At 50.5% G+C, this 24,078-nt stretch overlaps 1 protein-coding gene across 1 annotated transcript in view; it reads left to right on the top strand.

The window, feature by feature from the left end:
• The first annotated feature begins 842 nt into the window (after positions 1-842).
• Positions 843-24,078, top strand: part of Prdm11 (PR/SET domain 11) — a 59,961-nt gene continuing 36,725 nt past the window's right edge. Inside the window, exon 1 of the mRNA XM_042671113.1 lies at positions 843-872. The gene's annotated coding sequence lies outside the window, so the exon portion shown is untranslated. The remainder of the gene's footprint in view (positions 873-24,078) is intronic.

Here is a 24,078-nt window from a genome sequence, read left to right as displayed (position 1 = left end):
GCTCTCCCCATCCTCTCCTTTGTACACTCATCTCTGAAAGCTGCTTTCCATTTGCTGTGTTGGATTTGGTTTCCTCCTTTCTCCTCCATCAGACCTCCATCAGCTCTGTCCACTGGCCTGAGTGAGCTGCTCCCTCAATGCCTTCTTCTGAGTTCCTTAGCCTTGATGGGGCACCAGACAGGGCCCGACAGGAGGCAGGGCTACCACTTCCTTCAGCTGTGGGCAGGTGGAGTCAGATGTGGGCAGGTAGGCTGCAGGAGGGAATGTTCCTGGAGGGCAGGAGAGGATGGGATGAGAGGGAAAGACTCTTGATGTCGCCACTGATTGGCAAAGGATAGAATTCCTTGGAAGGGCTGTAGAGTCGACCCAAGGATAATGAAGATGCTGATGGCGATGGCAGCCAAAGGTTGTTGAGGGCTTATGTGTGCCAGATACAGTACTAAGCATGCCACATACTGTCGAGGCCCATTTTCCAAAGCTACAACAGTTCACCTGAGGCTGGGTTCTTTGTAAGGGGGAAAAATGGTTTATTGACCTACTAGTTTTAGAATGTGAAAGTGCAAACCACATGGTTCTGGTGAGACTTCCTGTGTGTCGTATCATGGCGGAGGGCACCATCGGGCATGAAGCCAGTGACAGGGAGAGATCATGGGCCAAGACAGGAAGCCAGAGGGCATGGAAAGGTCAGGCTGTCTTCTCTACCATAACTCCCTCTCGAGAGCTCATTAGGATCTTAGGAAGAACTACATTCATGTCTTCCAGGGCTGTACCCTCCATGACCAGTGACTCCCTACACACAGAGGGCTGAGATTCAAACACACGAACCCCATCCAAGCCATAGCCTCCCACCTTATGTTGGGGAGCTGAGACAGGTGTTTCCCCTTCACAGATGGGGAAATCAAAGCCATGAGAGGCGAGGAGAGGGATCCCGGGAGAATGGTAGTATTGGTCCCATGACACTCCTTTGAGGGTGCCCTCAGCTTGGGGACAGGGGACCACCAGGGGGCGCCCTTCAGAAGAGTCAAGTGGGGTGATAAATCTCGCCCCTTGTGACAAGCTTCCAGTATGGTGATAGCCACCTAACACTGGGGTTTGAGCAAATGGGTGCCTGGCCCAGGAGGAGTCTGGAGGCCTTCACACCACAGCTGCTCTGAAGCTGGCTGGGCTGTTGATTGATTCCTCCACCCTCCACCCCCCTGCAGCCTGCCAGTCTTCTGGGTCTCAGAGAGGGGTCTGGGAGGGGCTGCCTAGCAGCTGGAAAATCAAGCCATGCGGAAAGAGAAAGAAGAAAAAGAAAGCATCCACAGTAAAGAAGAGAAAACTGAGCTGTTATTTGTTAAAAAGCTTATTTCCGATTGCAGATTTGTATCGGTGTTAGAGGAGCTGGCGTCCCCTCCCCCCTGTACCTCCCCTCCCCCACAATGTGCCACCCTCTTTGTCCCTGGCAGAAGCTCTGTCGGGGAGGGGACCTTGCATTCACTCACAGTGTATGTTTGCTGTCACTGTTGTGGTAGGCCCTGCACCAGGCTCAGAGAGGCAACTCATCGCCTAGTCCTTGCCCTCATAGAGCTCCCATGCCCAGGCCAGACATGAGCCCCAGGCCAGGCAGTCCCAGGCTATGGCAGCCTGTAGGCTGGCTTCTGATGGCTGGGTAGGATGAAGAGGGTAAAACAAGGAAGAGGCATCTGGCCTGGGACAGGGCAGGGGCACAGGGAAAGGCTTCGGGGAGGGTGATGGTCTCTGTCTTTTGTGTGGAGTGGGTGTGATGGAGATGGAGAAGACTAGACAGGACATAGGATGAACACACCTGTTGTGGTCCAGCCTCAAGGCCTTTGTACTGGTTGCCCCCCCCCCCCCCCCCCCCCCCCGGTGGAACACTCTCACTCTAGTTATCTCCCATGGCAAGCTACCTCGCCTCCACCAAGACTTTAGCATAAATATCCCCCTCTCGTGGGCACTGGGCACTTTCTGGTTTCGGCTTGCAATGGTACTGCATGATTTGGTTTTCTTTTTTCATTTGTGTTCTTTCTGTCTTCATTATAGAATGTCAGTTACCCGCACTGCTGTGTGAATAGCGAGAATGAGACTGAACTGCAGGCTTTTCTTGTGCACAGTGCTATACCCACCCTTCCCAGCAGTGCCCAGATACTGGCACCATTATTCCTTATTGCACAGTTCAGGAAAACAGGCTCAGAGACATGTCAGTAAACAGCACAACTAGGAATCTGAACTCAGATCATCGTGACTCCTGAGACCTTCGGCCTCACCCCAGTCCCTGACCCAAGCCAGACAGTAATGGTCCTGACTGCTGAGCTCAAGAGTTAACATCCTGTGGGTATCAGGGAGCCTCTGAGGGTTTTATAAGGAGGAAGCTGATGTGAGGTCCAGAAAGCTGCAGTAATGGCTGGAGGCTGGAGGCTGGGTAGGAGGTTGCTGCAGTAGTTGAGGTAGAAGAAGAAGAGGATTAGGGAGAAAGATAGGGAGAGGGACTTGGCCCTCCATACTGCAGGTCAGGGCCGACAGTGGGGTCTCAGTTCTGGAGGAGGGGCAGGGTCAGAGGTCTCCTAGTGTGTGGCTGGCCTCTGCTCCTAATTAGACCAGGACCCACAGGTGGGAGCCAGCAGAGCATGCTGGGTAGGTCCTGAAGTTTCCTCCAGACTCTGCCACTTGGCAGCCCAAGGACGTGACACAAGGCCGCCTCTCCTGGGACAGCTGTCCCCACCTGGCGCCTGGCTCAGGGCTGCACAGACAGCCCTCAGAAAGATGCACTGGGCACTGGTGATGGGTATCCTGCCAGCTCAGGGCTACCTCCCCTGATAGAAGGGCAGTGGGCACCGGGGACATGTCCTGGCCGTGGAGGTCATCTTGTGTCCCTGACCGGGGACAGCCTGCAGATGTGAAAGTGGGGCATTGGTGGCCTTGGGTTTAAAGGTCACCTGGCTGCATCCTCAGACACTCTTCTCCTCCCACTGGCTTGTGTCAAAGGCCCGTTGTTACACTGCCTGCGCCTCAGTTTCCCTTTCTGTACATGGAGTTGCTCTATGTGCTGTGGAGGACAACACCGTCCTTGGGTCTTCTGGACCTAATTGAAAATCCCATTTTCACTGGCATGGGAAGCTTCTGGAATATCAAGATCCTTGACCACATCCCCATGAAGCCTCTATGTCCACTTAGAGGAAGGAAATTGGGGCTCGGAGGGGTTCAGTGATGACAGCAAAGTCACACAGCCATGTTCTAATGTGTGTGTGTGTGTGTGTGTGTGTGTGTGTGTGAATCAGAGCTGGGTTTACCTCTGAGCTTTTCTTTTTTTTCCCCTCAGCTAGCACTCTACCACTTTAGCTACAGCTCCACTTTCTGCCATATTGGTAATTTATTAAGAAGTAAGAGTCTCAGGGCGTTTCCTGCCCAGGCTGATTGCAAACCACATTCCTCAATTCAGCCTCCCGAGAAGCTAGGATGACAGGCGTGAGCCACTAGCACCTTGCCTCTTAGTCTAATCTTTCTGGTCACCCTGAGGAACACACATTAATAAAGAAAGACTTGGTCCTTTTTTCTTTCTTTACCTGACAATCCTCAGCAGATTGCTTAGGCACCTTGAAAGTGGAGTCTGCTTTCACAGTTGGTGTCAGAACCCTGCCTCCTTGAAAATCTCAGGGCCCAAGGCTTGGAGACATGTTCCCATAGACCAAAAGCCTCCAATTAAGTGGTAAGCAGTGAGGAGTGTGGATATGGGGGTCACCTGTCTCCCCTCCCTACTTCTCCCTGGGTTTCAGCCTCAGACCTAGGACTGTTCTTTGCAGTGAGGCCCATCTGGACCTCTGGAACCTTCTGTGTTTTTCTGGTTTCCCTGCTAGTCCAACCTGACTCATAGGGGAATCCAGGACTCTCCTCCCAGCTTTACCCTTTACCCAAAGCCCTTCTCCTGTACCCTGAGGCAGCAGGCCAGCCCCAGGGACCCCCATTATACAGCTGAGAGAGGCAGGCTCGGTGATGGCAAGTGACTGATGTTAGAAAGTGACCAAGGTGAAATTTGAACCCAAATCTAGCACCCTTTCCTCTGTACCAACCTTTTCAGAACTAAAATAGCCAATGAGGACACCGAGGGTGTTTGGCTGGCATCTGTGGTCTGTCACCAAGTGAAGAGGTTGTGGCTGCCGCTTGAATGTTGTGTGACATGGAGCCTGCTCCTTGCCACGGGGACAAAGGCCACAGCCCCTCCCCCCAGCGGCGGAGTGACAGTGGGCTTCTGTCCCACGCTCAGGGCAGGTCAGAGGCAAAAGCAGGGCCAGCAGATGGGAGGATCCACGTGACTTGGGGACAGAGTGGGTCCAAGCGAACACACACACCCTCCCCCACCCCCAAGGGAAGGGTGAGGGCCAGGAAAGGATATCACTGCCTGCTGTCTACATGATGGAGAAGGCCAGCTGAAGGACAGGGACAGCAGCCACTGGACCCTCAGCCCCAGCCTGGGGAGAGCTGCTCCACAGAGGGAGGGACAACTAGTACCCAGCTAGGGTGAACTCAGCACTGTCCTGGTGTAAATGACCTCTGGGAGGCGGGAGGGCAGCAGACTGGGGGGAGGGGAGGCTGTCCCTGATACCACCTTCCTCCCTTCCCTGCCCTAATCCACAGTATTCTGTGTGTGTGTGTGTGTGTGTACACATACCCCACAGGCATGCACGGCCTCTCCCTAGAACAGCTGGGTCCCAGTGAAGTAAGGAAACTCACTCAAGGATTGACGTATGGAAGAAGAGTCTCCAGGTGTCCCAAGGAGGGATCTATAAGACTAGAGGAGAGAGAGGGGCAGGGCAAGAAATTACTACTACTGCTATTATTGTTATTTTATTTTGTGCTGCTACTGAAGGAAAAGTTGGGATTCAGGTTCAGTGACTGCCTCAAGGTGATATAGCCATAATTCTTCTAAATTGTGTGTTTGTGTGTGTGTGTGTGTATGTATGTGTGTGTGTGTGTTAAGTACTGGAGCTTGAACTAGGGCCTGGGCACTGTCCCTTAGCTTTTCCCTTCAAGACTGACACTCTACCACTTTGAGCCACAGCTCCACTTCTGGCTTTTTTTGCTGGCTAATTGATGTTGAGAGTCTTATAGATTTTCCCTGCCCAAGCTAGCATCAAACCTTGATCCTCAGATCTCAGCCTCCTGTGTAGTAAGGATTATAGCTGTGAGCCTCCAGCACCCAGCAAAAGAGGGGCAATTTGCAAAAGAAATCAGCCAACAGCCTCCAGGGCAGCACTTTCCCCAAAGAAAAGATCTAGGGCCTTGAGAGGCTAGGGGCTGAGCAAGAGAGGACCCAGGCCCGGGTCTCTGTCTAGAAGACCCCAGCTAAGCCTTACTAAGGGTCCTGGGGCACACAGATCCTGAATAGCATGTTTCTTTTTTGGCCTCCCTGAGGCACCCATGGTGCTGGCGTTATTAGGGCCGGTAGACACAGCTGAATTTGCAGCGTGAGGGGTGGGGAGTGCAGGGACTTACCCTAGATCCCACAGCTGCAAAGGTTGAGCCAGCTTCATCCCCTGTTACTGTCACTGTGGGAAATGCTAGCAGTGGAGTTGACCTGGACAACTTGAACCTTCCGAGTTGCTGGCCCTTGGGTGAGCAGGGGCAGCACAGAAGTGGGGGCTGGGACTCAGGCCAGTCACCTGGCAATGGGGAAAAGGGCCCTGATGTCGGTGACTGCCATGTTATGGGGTTTCTGGATTTTTCCTTCTAATATTTGATCAGCAAGTGACTGAGAGGCCATACACAAATTTGGGACAGTCAGTGAGCTCCACGTGCAGTCTCTTCTCGGGCATCAGAAACAGGGTGGTCCTGCCGGTGCCGTTGAGAGCCAGCTGTGCCACCCGCTGAAGCCACACTCTTCTAGGCTGCAAAGAAGGGACAGATACCCAAAGGAAGCACTGAGAAACTCGTATTGCAGCATCATTTGTATTGTATTTTATAAAAGCACCATTTGGCATCAGATTGGAAAAAAAAAGTATCGTTGCCACAAATCATTAGAGTAGCAGCTCTGGCTCAGGTTCCAACTGTGGTGGAAGGCAGGAAGTGGGGAACTCTGGGCAAGGGAGAGGAGAGACCCAAGGGCTTGCCTTGGGCACCCAGGAGGAGAGGATGTGGGGTGGGGGGTCCCAGAGGAAGAAAGGAGGGGCATCCTGTGTGGAGGAGCAGGAAGGGCATTCTGGCATCTGGAACAACATGGGGGAAGGTGGCATTGGGAGGATCCTGTGGCTCAGGAAATGGTGGGTGCTATCTGCTGTTTTGGTGGAGCTGGCCCTAGGGGTACAGAGCCAGAGGCTAGAGAATGCCTTGAACCCTGTTAGAAGGAGTAAGGACTTTGCCCCAGAGGCACTGTTTCTTGGTAGGGAAGCAGGCCTCTACCTGTCCTGTGGCCATCCTGGCTGGCCAGGCAAGCAGCTGGCCCAGGTGCAGTCTGGGCAGCCACCATACCAGGCTGTGTTTGGGGAGGGGTAGAAGTGGGAGGCAGAAGATGGGGTTAGCCAGCTATGGGAGCCTGGTATATGATGACATTGGGCCTATTTAAGACTTTAGTGGGGGACAGTGGCCTACAGTTGCTTCCTGTGTGGACCCGCTAATGGGTAAGGCTGAGGCCTGCGTTTGTGGAATCAGATGCCAATAAACACTTGACTGTGGTAGCAAGGGACATTCAGGTCCCAACCCAGCCAGCCCATGAAGGGGCAGCCAGCCTGGGGAAGCACTGCCTGCGTATGGGAACACCGCCAGCCACTGGGAACACAGCATCATGCCAGGAATTGCTGCACAGCCCTGGGCTCTACCTCAGTCTCTGCCCTGAGCTGAGCAACTCACTTTATTCGGCGGTTTCTGGGAACAAAGCCAGGTGTGTCTGGGCCTGCGTGCGGCCACAAGCCCAGGGGACATGGGCATGCCCGGGACAGTACTGTGGGGAACATCTCCCCACCAGCCCCACCCTCACCCCTTCCACTGGGGCCCCACTTTAGCCTACCTAGCCCTCTTCTCCCTCCTGAGGGTTCCCAAACAGGCTGGGCCCTGGCTGCAGGGTGGTGTCTGGCTGCAGTTCAGCGGGAGTGTCACCACTCAGGTCCTTGCAGAATGGGGCTGGGCAGGCTCAGGCTTCATGGCCAGCAAGAATCACAGGGGCTCCTTAGTGTTGACAGTGACTTTGGTCACACTAAGTGAGGAGTGGCTATCTCATATAACCTCTTAGCATTCGCAAGCTAAGATCTCTAAGGTCTTTTTTAGCAATCATAATATTCCAGATTCCTCTACCAGGTGACACATGACCCCAGTTTATTACTCTGGTATAGCCTTCTAGATTTCTTTTCTATCTATGGACGCACATAATGTAAAGGAATGTGTAGCACTTGTATGGGGATGCGTGTATGTTTAAACAACAGATTTCATGTAGCCAAGATGATTCTGAAAATTGCTCTTGTCAGGTAACATCCTATCGAGGATGTTACCTTGTTCTTACATAGTTACCATCATACCTGTCCGTCCTTCCTTCCTTCCTTCCTTCCTTCTTTTTTTTTCTCTTTTTTTCTTTCTTTCTGATTTAAAAAATGTATCATGTGGCATTTACAATTTGTCAGTTGAGAATTTATTTATCTATTTTTTTGGGTCCAGTCATGGGGCCTGAACTCTGGGCCTGGGCGCTGTCCCTCAGTTCTTCAGCTCAAGGCTAGTGCTCTACCACTTGAGCCACAGCGCCACTTCTGGCTTTTTTCTTTTTGCTTATGTGGTGCTGAACCCAGGGCCTCATGCATGCAAGGCAAGCGCTCTACCACTAAGCCACCTTCCCAGATCCTCAGTTGAGAATTTATATAGAGCAAACTGCCTCCTGTGAGCGTCCTGTTATTCCTGGCTATCTTTTTTGGTGCCAGAGAGAGAAAAAGAGTTGTTCTCTTGACCCCTGACAACTCCTCAAGAGATGAGAACAGTGGTCCAGGCCCTCCAAGCCTTCTCTCCTTCATACCCTGAGTTTTCTGCTCTTGTGTGAGCAGCACAATTCCCAGCCACATCTCAGAAAAATCAGCATGCCTTATTCAAGTCCTGGCTCAGCCCTTTCTAAGCTGTGTATTTCTGGGAAACCACACAAGCTCTCTGTGGCTTGGTCTCTCCTCTGGGGCACCCACATCATAGTGTTACCTAGAAGATGCAGAAAGCCTTTGCCTCCAAAGTACCAAGGTCGGTCCCCGGTGCAGGGAAGCCCAGGAGCATTCTTGTCCTGGGCCATCCTCTCATTATCTCTGAGTCCCCTCTCTGGACCCAGGGCCTGCACCCCTGGTGGGCAGCCCCATTTGACTTTAGCTGTCACAATACTCCATCTTCCCCCAGTCCACATATCCCGGAGGAGGCTACTGCCTGGGAATGTGGTGGGCGATCAGATTTCTCCCGTTTGGCCCTGAAGGTTCTGGACTGGGGCCTATACAGAAGGATCAAGAGGTCCAGCCCACCGTTTGCTCAGGCGAAGTGGCCAGGAGCCCGGTCACGTAACCCTACACCTCGGGCAGAGTTACTGGCTCTCAATGGAGCCCTTGTGGCAGCGAATTAGATCTACTGTGGCCTGCAGGGTGGACAGGAGAAGAAAGCAGCCTTGGGGCCAGCCTTTCCCTTGGGAGCCTGGGTACCTCTGGGCCATGCTGGCTGGCCAAGGTGGGGGGTTGGCCTCAGTCCCCGGGACACATCACCCCTGCCACTGGTCACTTAGGGCTGGAAAGTAGCCTTTTGGCTCCCTCCCTTTTCTCCCTTTTCTCCCTTTTCTCCCTTGCCTTCCTTTCCTCCCTTCCCTCCCCTCCCTCCCTTCCTTCTTCCCTCCCTCCCTCCCTCCCTCCCTCCCTCTCTCCCTTCCTCCTTTCCTTCCTTCCTCCCTTCCTCCCTCCCTTCCTTCCTTCCTTCCTTCCATTGTAGGGCTTGAACTCAGGGCAGTGTCCCTGAGCTTTTTCACTCAAGGCTAGCTAGCACTCTACCACCTTGAACCACAGCTCCACTTCTGGTTTTCTGGTGTTTAATTGGAGATAAAAGTCTCACAGACTTTCCTGCCCAGGCTGGCTTTGAACCATAATCCTCAGATCTCATCTTCCTGAGTAGCTAGGATTACAGGCTTGAGTCACCCCTGTCTGGCTCTGGCTCTTTTTCTTATACTGGCTTTTGGACTTCAAACTACCTTTGTGCCTCTGTCTGACCAGACACCTCTAGCTTGGCCCCTGTCTGTGCCCAGATGGAGAAACCAAGACTCTGGAAAGGTTAAGTGACTTTCCCAAAGCCACTCAGGTGGCCACTGGCAGGGCTAGGGGTGGAAGCCGGGCCATCTGGCTCCCCATCCAGTTCCTTCTCACATGGCCACCCGACCTGATGGTCTTGGCAGAAAGTGTCTGACCGGGCAGCCCTGCTTGGCTTGCCCTCTGTGGGCAGTGGCCTGTGTGGTCAGCCATCACAGCCAGCTGGGATTACTTCCTAAGAGGTGAGACGCAGGGCAGCTGGCCCTGGCCCAGACCTCCCTTGTGCTGGCCACAAGCCCTCGTAGGTAGCCAAGATGGCCGGCAGCAGTGTGTTTGCTACAGTGGAGGCCCGTGTGCACTGCCAGGGAGAGGATTTAACTGTCAGTCTGCCTGGTGGGCAGGGCATTTTAGTAATGCCTAGCACCCTGGGACTTCTCCAGGGAGTCAGGACAGCAGCTACCATCTGACCTGTTTTTGTGTGTTTGTTTTGTGCAAATCCTGGGGCTTGAACACGGGCCTGAGTGCTGTGTGCCCAAGACTAGTATTCTACTATGTGAGCCACAGTTCTACTTAGGCTTGTTGGTGGTTAATTGCAGGTAAGGATCATATGGACTTTACCACCTGCTCTGGCTTTACACCGTGATCCCGTATAGTCCCTGCAGCTGGGACTATCGGTGTGAGCCACGTGTTCTTTTCTTTGGGGGGGTGAGGGAGTCTGGCCGTGGAGCCTGAACCAGATCTGGGCCTGGGCGCTGTCCCTCAGCTCTTCAGCTCAAGGCTAGCATTCTACCACTTGAGCCACAGTGCCACTTCCAGCTTTTTTCTTTTTGTTTATGTGGTGCTGAGGAATCGAACCCAGGGCCTCATGCATGCAAGGCAAGCGCTCTACCACTGAGCCACCTTCCCAGCCCCGAGCCACGTGTTCTTAGAGTGGAGAAGCCAGTGCCAGAGAGGCTGAGGGGTTTGCCTCTGGCGGGGGACACAGGGAGGCCGTCTGCAGCCCCATCTGCCATAGACCTTCGTCTGGCTCGCACTGAAGGTCTGGTCTTGGCCTTGCTTTGAGTTAAGGCCTGTTGCAGTGGAGGGCTGGGCATCTGACTCAACAGTAATTGTATTTACTGTCTTCACATACCAGCTGCTACTTCTTTTAACTCAGCCATTAAGATCACCTTCAGAAGGGCAGAAACTGAGGCATGGAAGGCCAGGCAGCTTCCTAAGACCACGCAGGAGTGAAGTCAGGACACAGATCATGGGTATGTAGCTCCAGAATGTGTGTGAGAACCGCCAGTTTCTGCCGTGTTGGGGTGGAGGGCCATGCACACAGCCACAGCCTTGTGCACTCCTGCACATGGCAACTTATAATTCCTTGAGGCACAGTGATGAACGTGCCGGTTTTGATGGAAGGGTCTTGTGTAGTGGCCTGGCGGTGGCAGCTGTGGTCACTCTGGGAAATGGTGCCGCTGAGACCCTCTGACCCATGTCCTGGGGGTTAGGTGGAACTGTTCCAGCTGTTTGCACAGATGCCCCGGATGGAGGTCCACTCTCTCTATACTGGGGCTGATGGGGGGTGGGGGTAGTGGTGCTGTTTTGTAGTCACCTGTGCTGGCAAAGCCAGGGCAGCCGAAAGGGCTAGGGGAAGGCCATGTGACCATCTGTATGCCAGACCCCCGGTCCTCACTGAACCCTCTGGGCTTTCTGGGTGATGCGCGTGCGCGCGCGCGCACACACACACACACACACACATACACACACACCACATGCACAAACGCATGCAGCACATACATATACATACGACACATATACACAGTGTACATGCATGTATATGTACACACACATGCACACACGTGTTTTCTGGTCCATTCAGTAAATCCATCTTTTTTCTTTTTAATCTGAGATCAGGTCTCCAGCTGGGTACCTGCTGCTTTCACTCATTGGCTGTCACTCTACCAACTGAGCCACGCCTCCCCCCATCTTTAACCAAGGTGGTGGAAGGAAGAGGAGGACTCCCACATGGTCCGAGTCTGCTTCACCTCCTGCCTTCTGAGAAGCCCCTCCATGGCCCCAGGTCACCTGTGGGTGGCTGTGGTGGGACCACCTCCTTCATCTGAGCCCTGTTGGGCTCAGCACGTGACCCCACCTCAGCTGCCCAGCGTGCAGGGCTCCCCATATTTGCTCACTGTGCACATATCCCCAACAGCAGGGGGTCCACAATGGGACTTAGTTCTAGTCCTGGTGGGCAGAGCCACAAAGCGGATGGGTGGCTTTGAGTCCCACCCTCTCTGGGCCTTGATGTGCAGCCTCGCCCTGTGAGACCATAAGACTGCAGTTATGTCCCCCTTTCCCTCTGGGGTAGGAACTGGACCTCCAGGCTCACACAGACAATTTCTGTGTCTTTTAAAGACACTTGGATAGTAGGCACCCTCCACTTTTCTGGTAGAAACTTCCATGTGAGCTTGGATTTGAAGCCATGTTCTGATATGGACTCATCTGAGACTGGAAAGTTCATGGCAGGGTGAGGGGTGGTGACTGGGGGTGGGGGGAAGCCTAGGTTCCCTCCTTCTTACCTCAGCTGAAGACTTGAGTTCGCAAAGAGGTGCCCACCGCCCGTGGAGGGCATACCACGCTTACCTACCCGGAACTGCCCACGTAGGGTTCTCCCCTGTGGGGCGGGGGAGGTGGCATGCTCCTCTCCAAGGCTGAGGTAAGGAACACATAGTCAGGCACTTGGTGTGTGGACCCAGTGCATAGGAGGTCTGTGGGTGGGACAGGGAGAAGGCTGGGAAAGTTCCAGAAGCTGGGCCAACAGTCCTGGAAACTCAGAGATAGGGCTCCAGATGGCCAAGCTGCCCTCTGACAGCCCCAGGAGATCTCCCCGGAGCTGGCAGCACCGCCTTCCCTTCCTCCTGGGGCTGCTGGCTGCATAAAAGACTCCGGCAGGCCTTTGGGTTAATTTTACCTTCCTGATTTTCATGAATCATTTCCCTTTGGAGGAGTGTGAGAGGCATGTCAGTCCAAGTTGGACGCACCGGAGCCAGCCGTGGTGGAGCACCGGCACTGGGTCCCCTCTTGGGCCTGAGCACCCATGGCCCAGAGAGCCTCCTGTCAGCCACATGTCCACACCCCAAGGTTATCATGATGTGGCACAAGTGAGCTACAGCACGTCCTGGGGCTGTAACTTGGGCTGTGTTATGAAGGGATTTGGAACCCAGTGGTTTTATGGTGGAAAAGTTTGACAAAAAGATCCCCTGAGGCCTGTTGGCACAAAGGCTGGTCTCCCTCCTGGCTGCGGAGTATGGAAGCCCACAAGTCCTGGGGCAAAGTCAAACTTATTGTACAGATGAGTAAAAGGAGGCTCGGAGAGGGGCAAAGATTTATCCAAGGCCAGCACATCAGTAGAGGCAGTCAGAGGTAACAATGCTCATTTTCTGGCTGCTCAGCACCATACACATCGATTCTTTCCCCTCCACTCAGTGGCAGGCATGGCAGGGGCACAGTGGGTAAATAGGGGAGTCTCTCTCCAGTGCCTAGGTCTCTAGCTGCTTCTTGGGCTACCTGGCCAGGATGCCTTCTCCTGGGGATGTCTGTTCTTGTTGACAAGCTGGACCTGGATTCCTTCTGTGTGCAGGATATTTCTCTTCATCTTCCACCCGGTGTGGGGTTGCTGGTGGTGCATGGGAGGAGCCCCAGTAGGCACAGAATGGGGCCTCAGGGGAGACAAAGCTACACAGCACCTTGGTCGCTGCCACACAGGTCACCAGTTTGGGCACATAGACAGGAATGATGGGGAACGGTGGCTGAGTGCACCCCTGGGGAGTCAGAACATGTCACTGGGCAAAGCCACCACCATGTTCTGGCACCTGGCTGCCTTGTGGGAGTTCCTTGCATGGTATTGCTGGCTCCTCCAGTCTCCCAGGAAAGCTGAACAGCTACATTTTCACAATGAAATCTGTGGGGAAAGTCACCAATCTGCCCCCTGTCCTCCGGCCCTCTGTGACAATGGTAGGTATAGCAGATGGTTTTTGTAATTATTCCCCAGGGCCCCCCCTCTCAGGAAGCCCCTGTTTGCCTTGGGAGACCCCTCCCATCGCAGTTTGTCACCCACCATCCTAGAATGTCACCTGGGACATTAGCAAAGGTATAAGCTTTTGAGTTGGGCAAACTCCTGATATGCGTCCTTGGTCAAGATCCTTAACCTCTCTGAACTTCCATTTCCTATCTGAAATGAAGTAAGAGGTACTTCCGAGGTAGGGTAAAGCAGAAGATGCAATGTAATCTGAGAAACTTTCAAGTGGGATTAGGCAGAAATGAAATGTATGGGCCCAGTACAAGGCCTAAGGGGGTCCTGAGAGCTTCAGGCACAGTTGGAACCAGGGACTCATACTTGGTCTCAGCGTTTCAGTCCTACTTTGCATCCTTCCCTTCTGGTCCCATTCACAGACAGCTGCTGTGTGTGGTGGCCACCAGCACGCCCATATTCTTGGCAGTCAAGGGCTCTTCTCTGCCCAGGGTTTTGTCCAGGCCTCAAACTGCAGCACATCAATTGGCTAGTCCCTTACCTTCTCCTGCACCAATCACTGTGGCCAGCCTGCAAATCCAGGCTGTGATTGGTTGGTCTTAGCCACATGCCCCTTTTTGGGGGTGGAGTGTTTGGAGATGAGGCTCCTAAAGACACTGTTGGGGTTAATGTCAGAAGGGATAGGATCAGACACTGTACTCAGGGTGCAAGCCACAAAGGCATGGCCTTATTCTCCTGTGTGCCCAGACCTTAGGACAGTGCTGGTGATTGGTATTACAGGAATTCAAGTGGGGAGGAGACCATGTGTGTCCCTCCCACCCAGTGGAAGTCACTGAGGCACAGCCTGTCATCCACAGATGCCTGCCATCCCCCCTTCTTCCTGGAGGGAGGGCTTCCAGCTGAGGGCCCCCTTCCTGATGGAGGGTCACAGCTCTGCAGAGCTGCTCCAGAGCTCCTGTGTGCTCTGCATTGTCACCTGTAGTCATGATCAACACACCGTATCGTGGTGACTCCATAGCTTATTTATTCCCGGCAATCTCACTCTTCATTGCTTGGGGCCCAGTGATTCATACCATCTGCTATGCTTTGGAGATGGAGCTGCCAGCAGGGCTTTGATTCCCTAGGCTGCAGGAAGGGGGTGGGGGAGGGGAGCTCTGGGGGCCCACTCTGCAGAGACATGGTAAGGAGAAAGCCAACTGCACTGGGAAGGGTACGTTTCCTGTGGGAAGCAGGACTTAGTAAGAGAGAATATGTGTGTGTTTGAGACTCTCCCTCTCTCCCTCCCTCCCTCCCTTCCTTCCTTCTTTCTTTTCTTTTTGTTTTTTGTTGTGGGGCTTGAACTCTGGGCTTGGGCGCTGTCCTTGTGCTCTTCAGCTCAAGGCGAGCGCTCTACTGCTTGAGCCACAGCACCACTTCCGGTTTTCTAGCAGTTTATTGGAGATAAGAGTCTCACGAACTTTCCTGCCTGGGCTGAATCTCGATTCTCAGATCTCAGCCTCCTGAGTAGCTAGGATTACAGGCGTGAGCCACCGGCGCCCGGCTACCTTCTTTCTTTTCTTTCTTTCATCTGGTCCTGGAGCTTGAACTCTGGGCCTAGGTGTTGTCCCTGAGCTTTTGTGCTCAAGGCCAGCACTCTATCACTTGAGCCATAGCTCCACTAATGGCTTTTTGGTGGTTAATTGGAGATAAGACTCTCTTGGGCTTTCCTGCTTGTGCTGGCTTTGAACTATGATCCTCAGATCCATATACCCCAAGGGAGAATCCCAGACTTAAAGTGTATACTAACACACAAAGGAACTGCACCCAGTTCATTACAAGCCACACAGCACACAGTAGGAGCATTGACATTGAGTCCTTGGTGACTCACCCCCAGGCACCATGAGAGGACTGGATGGGTCTGAACCGTGACCCTCTACCCTTCATTATAACATGGCCATAGGATAGCATATGGTTGCTGCTGGTTTAGTCTCATTTTTGCACAGTATCCCATCCACAGAGTTTTTGTTGTTGTTGTTGTTGAAATGTAAGGATGCTTAGTGAAGACTAGTGCAGTGTCTCACACCTGTAGACCCAGCACTAGTTAGGGATGCTGAAGCAGAAAGAAAGCAAGTTCCAGGACAGGCTGAGCTACTGAGAAAAACCCTATCTGAAAATAAGACCAAAACAAATAAACAAAAAGCAGAAGCTTAGTGTCTATTGGGCTTTGGGATCAGACAGGATGCAGGACCCATGAATGGGCATGCCAACATTCTTTGTGTTTGCTTAACATACAAACAGGAAGTGGAGCTACAGCTCAAGTAGTAGAGTGTCAGCCTTGAGCAAAAAGGTAAAGGATAGCGCCCTTGCCCTGAGTTCAAGTCCTAAACTGACACACACACACAAACACACACACACACTCACAGAAATTAAGATGCAAACTACTAAGCACTGTGTTATTCCAGATCATCGATCATCTGAGTATTCTGTGAAGAGAAAACCAGAGAAGCCCTGATACAAGTAGTGTTTTAAGAGTCAGAGTAAAAAAAGAGAAAGGAAAGCCAGGATGCTTCCCAGGAGGAATCCAGAGGCTCTCGTGACCCTTTGTCTGATGCCATCATTCATCATGAGCAAGCCCAGTTCCATTTCTGTGCCGGCCACTCAGGCTCTCCCTTGGGGTTATGCTTGGAGTTCTGCTTGGACCCTAGCCTCCAACAGCATGATGGGTGAAGGTAGGAAGGCCTTCACAATGGTTTTCCCTAGTGACTTCCTTTTGGTATTTTTTTTTTTCTGTTTCCACTTTAGTTTTTCCCTCTTTAGTGCTTGAGATTGAACCCAGGACCTTCCAGAAGCCAGGTAATGCCTCTACCCCTGAAGAGCTTTTCAAGTGACACTTTCCCCCCTCTACCTGTAAAAAGTAGACAATAGAAACACATAGTCTTTTCCACTAACTGGGAATACTCCTGAAATATATCTTTCCACACCTGGTTCATGAAAACCCATGTTATAGTGAGAGATTTTTAAATATGATTATTATATATTTCTTTTTAAAAAAATAGATTGCTCTGTGTGTGTGTGTGTGTGTGTGTGTGTGTGTGTGTGTGTGTGTGTGTGTGTAGGTGTGTGTGCCAGTTCTGGGGCTTGAACTCAAGGCCTAGGTGGTGTCCTGAGTTTTTTGCTCAAGGCTAGTGCTTTACCACTTAAGCTATAGCTTTCCTTCGGATTTTTTTTTTAGTAGTTTATTGAAGAGTCTCAGACTTTCCTGCCTCATCTGGCTTTGAACTATAATCCTCAGATCTCAACCTCCTGAGTTACAGGTGTGAGTCTGACACCCTGGCACAGATTTCATTTAAAAAAATATTAGAGAGCAAGGGAAAGGGATGATATTGTCCAAGAAAAAGTGGGGGGGGGGCACTTATTACCTGACTTATGTAGCTGAAACCCTTCTGTAAATCACATTTGTAAGAACAATAAAAAGTGAAAATTACCAGGCGCTGGTGGCTTATGCCTATAATCCTAGCTATTCAGAGGCTGAGATTGAAGGATTGCAGTTCAAAGCCAGCCTGGGCAGGAAAGGCTGTGAGACTCTTATCTCCAGTTAAACCAACAGAGAACCAGAAGTGGCACTGTGGCTCAAAGTGGTAGAGCACTAGCTTTGAGCAAAAAAGCTCAGGGACAGCTCCCAGGCCCTAAATGTAAGCCCTATGACTGACAATAAATAATTAAGGCTATATTTTTGAGGGAAGTTTTAAGCCAAAGGGGTTAACTGACTGGAAGGTACAGCGGGGTATGTGTTAGCCAATGTAGCCAGCCTGGCCTTACTTGTCTTTTTACTATCTCCATTGTTTACTTTTCTTGAATGACACATAGCTGCAATTGTCCAGTACCACTGACTTGTTTCTCTTAGTAAATACTTTCTCTTTTACTTAATAATACGTTGAACATGCTTTTCTGTGTCAATAATCTCCTGTAGCATTGTGAATTGCTGATTACTATTTTATTATATGGTATGTGTTGACTAGTCTACTGTTAGAAGTTTGTTGTTTCCCAGTTTTTGCCTTTGTAATATAGATCAGGTTGCAAAGGAGAGCTTTCCCTCAAGTATGATTGCATTCTTTCACAAAGTACCAGGATGGAGGTAAGAGACTGCTCCTACATTTTTCTAATGGACCACACTCATGTCTTTTTGTACTTTTATTATTATTTTTTTTGAGGTAGGGTCTTGCTGTGTTCCGCAGGCTGGCCTAGAACTCACCATCCTCCAATCTCAGCCTCTCAAGTAGCTGAAATTTACAAGTGAACACCAGCACCATACCTACCTGACTTATTATACCCTTAAATAATAATAATAAGGACTAATGCTTATAAAATGCTCACAATGGGTCAGACATCATACTGAGTAAAACAACCCTGTAAGGCAGGTTCTGACTTCAGTCCTACTGGAGAAATGGAGAACCCAATGTAAGGGAGGCTAATTAATTTTCTCTAGATCACCCGGCTGTGGAGTGGCTGTGCTGGTATGAGTTGATTAAATAAGAGGTACAATGACAGAGGACTTATGTGAATTCCATTACAGTTCTCCTAAACTTACCCTGTGTGTATCCCAGAAGTATCCGTGTGTTGCAGAGCTGTCTTACAGTAAGTTTAAAGTTTGCAATATATTCTCTTTTTTCCATCCATCCATCCATCCTTTCTTTCTTTTCTTTTCTTTTTGGCTGGTCCTGAGGCTTGAACTTTGGGACCTGGGCACTGTCCCTGAGCTCCTTTTGCTCAAGTGTTATACCACTTCAATTACAATGCCACTTCTGGCTTTTTCTGTGATTTAATTGGAAATAAGACTCTCACAGGACTGGGAAGGTGGCTCAGTGGTAGAGTGCTTGCCTTACATGCATAAGGCCTTGGGTTTGATTCCTCAACACCACATAAGCAGAAAAAGCTAGAAGTGGTGCTGTGGCTCAAGTGGTAGAGCTCTAGCCTTGAGCTGAAGAGCTGAGGGACAGCGCCCAGGCCCAGAGTTCAGGCCCCACAACCAACCAACCAACCACAACAAAAAAAGACTCTCACAGACTTTCCTTCCCAGGCTGATTTTGAACCAAGATCCTCAGATCTCAGATTTCTTTTTTTTTTTGTAGTGGGGCCTGAACTCTGGGCCTGAGTGCTGTCCCTCAGCTCTTCAGCTCAAGGCTAGCGCTCTACCACTTGAGCCACAGCGCCACTTCCAGCTTTTTTCTTTTTCTTTATGTGGTGCTGAGGAATTGAACCCAGGGCCTCGAGCATGCAAGGCAAGCGCTCTACCACTGAGCCACCTTCCCAGCCCCAGATCTCAGACTTCTGAGTAGCTGGTATTATAGGTGTGAGCCACCATCTGCAATGTATTCTCTGTAAGTGATAGTTGGTGGATGTATAAATAAATTCAGGCATTCCCTTTAATAATTCCAAGAGGATAGTTCTTTTTTTTTTTTTTGGGTCCGTTCGTGGGACCTGAACTCTGGGCCTGGGCGCTGTCCCTCAGCTTTTCCACTCAAGGCTAGCGCTCTACCACTTGAGTCACAGTGCCACTTCCGGCTTTTTTCTTTTTGCTTATGTGTTGCTGAGGAATTGAACCCAGGGCCTCAGGCATGCAAGGCAAGCGCTCTACCACTGAGCCACCTTCCCAGCCCAAGAGGATAATTCTTATCCTCTCAATTCACTGTTCAGAGCCATTAGTTGGTTCTTTTGAGGAAAACTGAGGCTTAGAGCAAGGCAGGGCCTTTCTCAGATCACTTAAAACGTTTATAGCACAACCAGAGCTGAGGACCAGGGCTGTGTGTGATCTAGGTCATCCCTAGCCTTAGGTTCTTTTCTTTTCTTTTTCTGTGCCTGTCCTGGGGCTTGAACTCAGCCTGAGCTCCGTCCCTGAACTTCTTTTGCTCAAGGGTGGTGCTCTACTACTTGAGCCATGGTAATACTTCCCACTATTTCTGAGCAGTTTGTTGGAGATAGAGTCTCAGGGCCTTGCTTGCACTGGTTAGCTTCTAACCTGATCCTCAGATCTCAGCCTCCTGAGTGGCTAGGATTACAGATGTCAGCTCTCAGCTCCCAGCTGCCTTCTACTTATCCAAGGGGGCAGTATGGGGTGCTGAAGGGTGTACAAACTGACCAGGTTCCATGGAGCCAGGCTCTAGGGAAACCAAGCAGGCATAGACTCAGGGTCCCTTGACACACTGGCTGCCAGGCATTCCAGGATTCTGGCCCCCTGCCAAGGGTGAAAACAGAGCTTCTGGGCCACCCCGGGTTCTCTCTACCCCTCCTCTGGGTTTGCATCTCATTGCTGGGGTTGCCACTGCCTTAATCTCTGTGTGTGCAGACTCCCAGGAGCCAGCCGGAGGAGCACTGCCAGCAGCCTGGAGTCCTCCCCGGGACCGCCTATCACTCTATCCCAAGTCCTTTCACTGGACAAGTAATGTCAGAGAAGTCTGCAAGAAAGACTACTAACTCTTCATCTGGCCCAGGTCTCAACTAACTCTAGTCTCCGTCCATAGTCTGTTTCAGAGAAGAGATTTATCTGTGGTCCATTTCAGAGTTGTAACACACATCTGTCATATAAGCAAGGTTGGTCCTGGCACTCTGGGCAGCTGAGCCCTCTCAAGAATGAAGAGAACTGAATTATGCAGTCAATATATGGGCGTCAAATAATGAGAAAGCTGTAACTCAGCATATATCTTCTTTCTTTGCTTTGGCTGCCAGGATGCTCAAAATGGAAGACTGGATTTACTTATCCATCTCGCAACAAATTTTTGGTATAATTGGCTAGTCTTTCTCCTTGAGGTTCCTGACACTCTCTAATTGTTTTATCTTCTCTTACTTCCTGTGTGTGTGTGTGTGTGTGTGTGTGTGTGTGTGTATTGTTGTTGTTGTTGTTATTATTTTGAGACAGTTTCACTATGCAGGCCAAGCTGGACTTGAATTCATAATCCCCCTATTTTTGCCTCGTGAATGCTGAAATTACAGGTGCCACCACCATGCTTGGCTCTAGTGCTTTCTTAACTGTCCTATTTGGTACTGAAATAAGGTAGTGGATCTAACCAGCACCAGCACCATCATGGTTTAACTGGTGCCATCTTTCTTCAGGGTAGAGGCAGGGAAGTCCCCCCCCCCCCGCCCATCCCCCAGGGAATAGGGATGCCTGAATTCCTAGAGGAAGGGGCAGGGACATGGACGATAGGCTACTGGTCCTGTCAGTCCTGTGCCTTGAAGTCTCAAGACTCTATAGTTTCCTATGCCCCTGCCCCCTGCCCCTGGCCCTATGTAGAATTGGACCAGTTTAGGCACCATGATGCCATGCCATGTGTTTCCATGTCTCCTATCTCCTAGCTCTCCTCTGGTCACCATGGAATCCCACTTCAGCTCTCCATTGGGGCTGATCTGGTTTGTTGGTATTGTTTTTCTGCACTTTCTTTCCTGTCTTGCTCTCATAGCTCAGTTTTCTGACAGTGTCAAGTGTAGCTGAGGGGCTGCAGGTCTTCATGACAGGAATTCACCTGCAGTCACCGGCTTTCCAATAAAGACTCCCAATTCGACTTCACAAAATGTGGCTTCTCTGTTTCTCGAGATGAAGTTACCATACAACAGTCCAGTTTGTGTATGCCTTATCCAAAAATCCAAAATTCAGAAACTTTTTGGGCACTTACCTGAAACTCAGAAACTTAAAAAAAATCTTAGAGCCTTTTGGATTTTTAGATTTGGGATACTCAACTGGCTAGGCAAACATTCCCAAATCTGAGAAACTCTCAAGTCTCATGCAGTTTTGGCTACAGGATGTTCAAACTGTTTGTGCTTGTGTTGGACAACAGGGCAGATATTTCACGTTGTGATAGTAGATGTAAAGAGGAATGAGACAAGAAAGCAGAATGAATTAGTAAGACATAAGAGCATCAACCACAAAGTAAGATACAAAGGCAAGAGTTCACAGAAAAAGACACAGAAGCAAGAGGCCACAGAATGAGACACCAACGAAAGAGGCCACCGAGTAAGACACAAATCCAGCAGGCCCACAGACTGCTCTTCTTTGAGGCGGAAGGTGATTTGCTGGGGCCCACATGAGTTTAGAATGTTTGCTCAGTCCCAATTTCCCCTCTTTCCTTCTTCACTTTTTCCCTTCCCTTTCCTTTTGTTCTTTTTCCTTTCCCTTTCATTTTTTCTTTTTTTTTTTTTTTTTTTTTGTTTTGGTGCTGGTACTAGGACTTGAACACAGGGCCTTACATTCTTGGTGACTTTTTTTTCCCCTCAAAGCTGATAACTCTACCACTTGAGCCATACCTCTACTTCCAGCTTTTTGCTGGTGAATTGGAGATAAGATTCTCTTGGATTTTCTGGCTCAACTGGCTTCAAACCTTGATTCTCAGATCTCAGCCTCCTGAGTAGCTAGGACTGCAGGTGTGAGCCACATCTCCCATGCCCTCTTGTTCGTCTCCATATTCTACCTTCTTATTCTTACCTGCTTTCCCTCTTTCCTTGGCCTCCTTCCAATCTTTCTTCTTCTATTCCTTCTCCTCTTGTGTCTCTCCTCTCTTCCCTTCCTCTCCCCCAGCTTCTGGGCAGCTAAATTAATATCCTTACAAATCAAGAACACCAGGATCTTCCAAAACCTTGTCTTGGCCTCTTTCCTGCTTTCTGGCCAGAAGAACCCGCTACTGCGATTATTCGCATCTTACCGGTGAAGACTCCAAGGCCTCAGGAATTAAAGTCATATGTCTCACAGCTCACTCTTTACAATGAGATGTCAGAGTCTTCCTCTAAGCCCCCCACTCTCACCCACTGTGCCTTCCTACTACTTCTACTGTCTTTCTCACCATCTGCTTTGCCCCATGATATCGCTGGGACTGCTGCCTTAGAAAAAGGATTCAAACTCATAACTCACCCACACTGTCATTCCTTCTGGCGATTCTTACAGAGTCGAGGTTCTCAGGGGACATGCTAGAGAGGGACAGAACATTTGATCATTAGTTTGTCAAATATCAATTGAGAACTGTGATATGCAGAGACAGGGCTGAGACTAGAGACACTTTAAGGAAGCTCTCTCATTCTCACAGGTCAGCCCTGCCAGTGCAAGACCCTGACTGTGAGAGCCTCCTTAATATCCAGGCTCTTCTCCCAGGTGTCAGGTCCTGGTAGGGTTTCTGGGGAGTAGGTGGTGACACCGAGCCCTCTTCTGGCCCTCAGGGAACTTACAGTGCATGATGGGAAGGGCCAGCAAACGACCCTTACAATGCAACAAGTACAGCGAACTCTGTCTGCCATGGGTCCTAAGGGGCACTGGGGTGGAAGGATAGATGAGCAGGATTGTGGCAGGACTGTGAATGGAATATAGGTAGGGTTGGGGAAGGGAGCAGAAGGGTCACAGTAGGGGAGCCCTAAGCAAATGATTTATCCCCAAGTAGTGTGACCTAATGCAATGCCCACACTTGACAATGATGGACCTAAACAAACAAACAAAAAACAATTCAAATCCCCTCCTCTTCTCGATGTCATCCGTCTCTATCTTCCTGATCAGTTTTCTCCAGTGGTGTGCAGTGAACACGTCTCCCCTCCCCCTCCTCTCCTCCACTCACATCTGAGATGGATCTATGATTAGCCATGTTCTGCACATGAAGTAATGGGGGCACAGAGGAGTTAGATAGGCCGCTAGCTGTATAGGGCAGCTTGTTGTAGCATTGTAGGCCGGCAAAGATCTAGACCACATTTTAGAGAGGATAAAGGAGTTTACTGCCTGGCTGGTGACCCATTCCAGGGTAGTGTCAGGAGGAACTTCAGATCCCTTGGGAGGGGAGACCCTGGGTTTTATACAAGCTGGTTACACACAAACTAGGCATTAATCAGATCTACAAAAGGTCAGGCAGGCTGACACCAGCTTTGAGCCAGGTGGGCAATTGCTTTCTAGCTGTGCAGAAATGGGAACATCCTGTCACTACACTGTCTGTATTGTTATGAAAATAATGTCTGTGGGTCCCCCATCCCTGTGGATTCAGATAGCCTTATCTAGTCTGCCCCCCCCAACCCCCCCCCCCCCCCAGGCTACACAGACCAGGAGGTTTGAACTGTCACAGAATGCAAGTGAGGGTTCGTGAAGTGCCCTTCTAAAAGTAGGGACTCTTCCCTTAGGCTCCCTGACTTCGATCGTAAAGTAAGAATTTCTGGACAATTTACAATGGTAAGAAAACTTGGCAGAGCTTTATTGAGTAAATAAGCAAGTAGGCAAGCAGACAGACAGAAAGCAGACAAACAGACAAGTAGAAAGGCATACTCTGAACAGAGTGTGGGTCCTCTCAAAGGGAGAGAGAGCTCTTTGGCATCAAGGGTATTTATATGAGAAAGGCAGGGGGAGCCAGGCACCAGTGGCTCATGCCTGTAATCCTAGCTACTCAGGTAGCTGAGCTCTGAGGATCACGGTTCAAAACCAGCCCAGGCAGGAAAGTTGATGAAACTCTTATCATCAATTAGCCATCAGAAAACAAAAAGTGGCACTATGCCTCAAGATGGTAGAGCTCTAGCCTTGAGAAAAAGAATTCAGAGACAGAGGCCAGGCCCTGTTAAGCCCCAGGACAGGAAAAAAAAAAAAGGCACGAGGGTCTGACTTAAAGTTATGCAAAAATACTTACCTTTCTCTTAATCACTCTTGGTGTTGTGAGACTTGAAGTCAAGTTCCTGGGTCTTGTTTACTCTTTAATTTTTGAACATTTCTCTCAGGAAGAATTTTGCAACCAAACAGATGTTAGTTCTTGAGGTAAGGAATGCATCCAGTTGTCTGTCTTAGAAGCAAAGATAGTGCTTCTGTGTTTGTGAATACCTTATTTCTGAGTTGACTTTACCAGGCTT

Source organism: Dipodomys spectabilis, unplaced genomic scaffold (assembly GCF_019054845.1).
Source record: "Dipodomys spectabilis isolate Male_0828 unplaced genomic scaffold, ASM1905484v1 ptg000599l, whole genome shotgun sequence".
NCBI classification, from domain to species: domain Eukaryota; kingdom Metazoa; phylum Chordata; class Mammalia; order Rodentia; family Heteromyidae; genus Dipodomys; species Dipodomys spectabilis.
The sequence above is the reverse complement of the archived record's forward strand: the minus strand, read 5'-3'. Positions and strand labels throughout refer to the sequence as shown.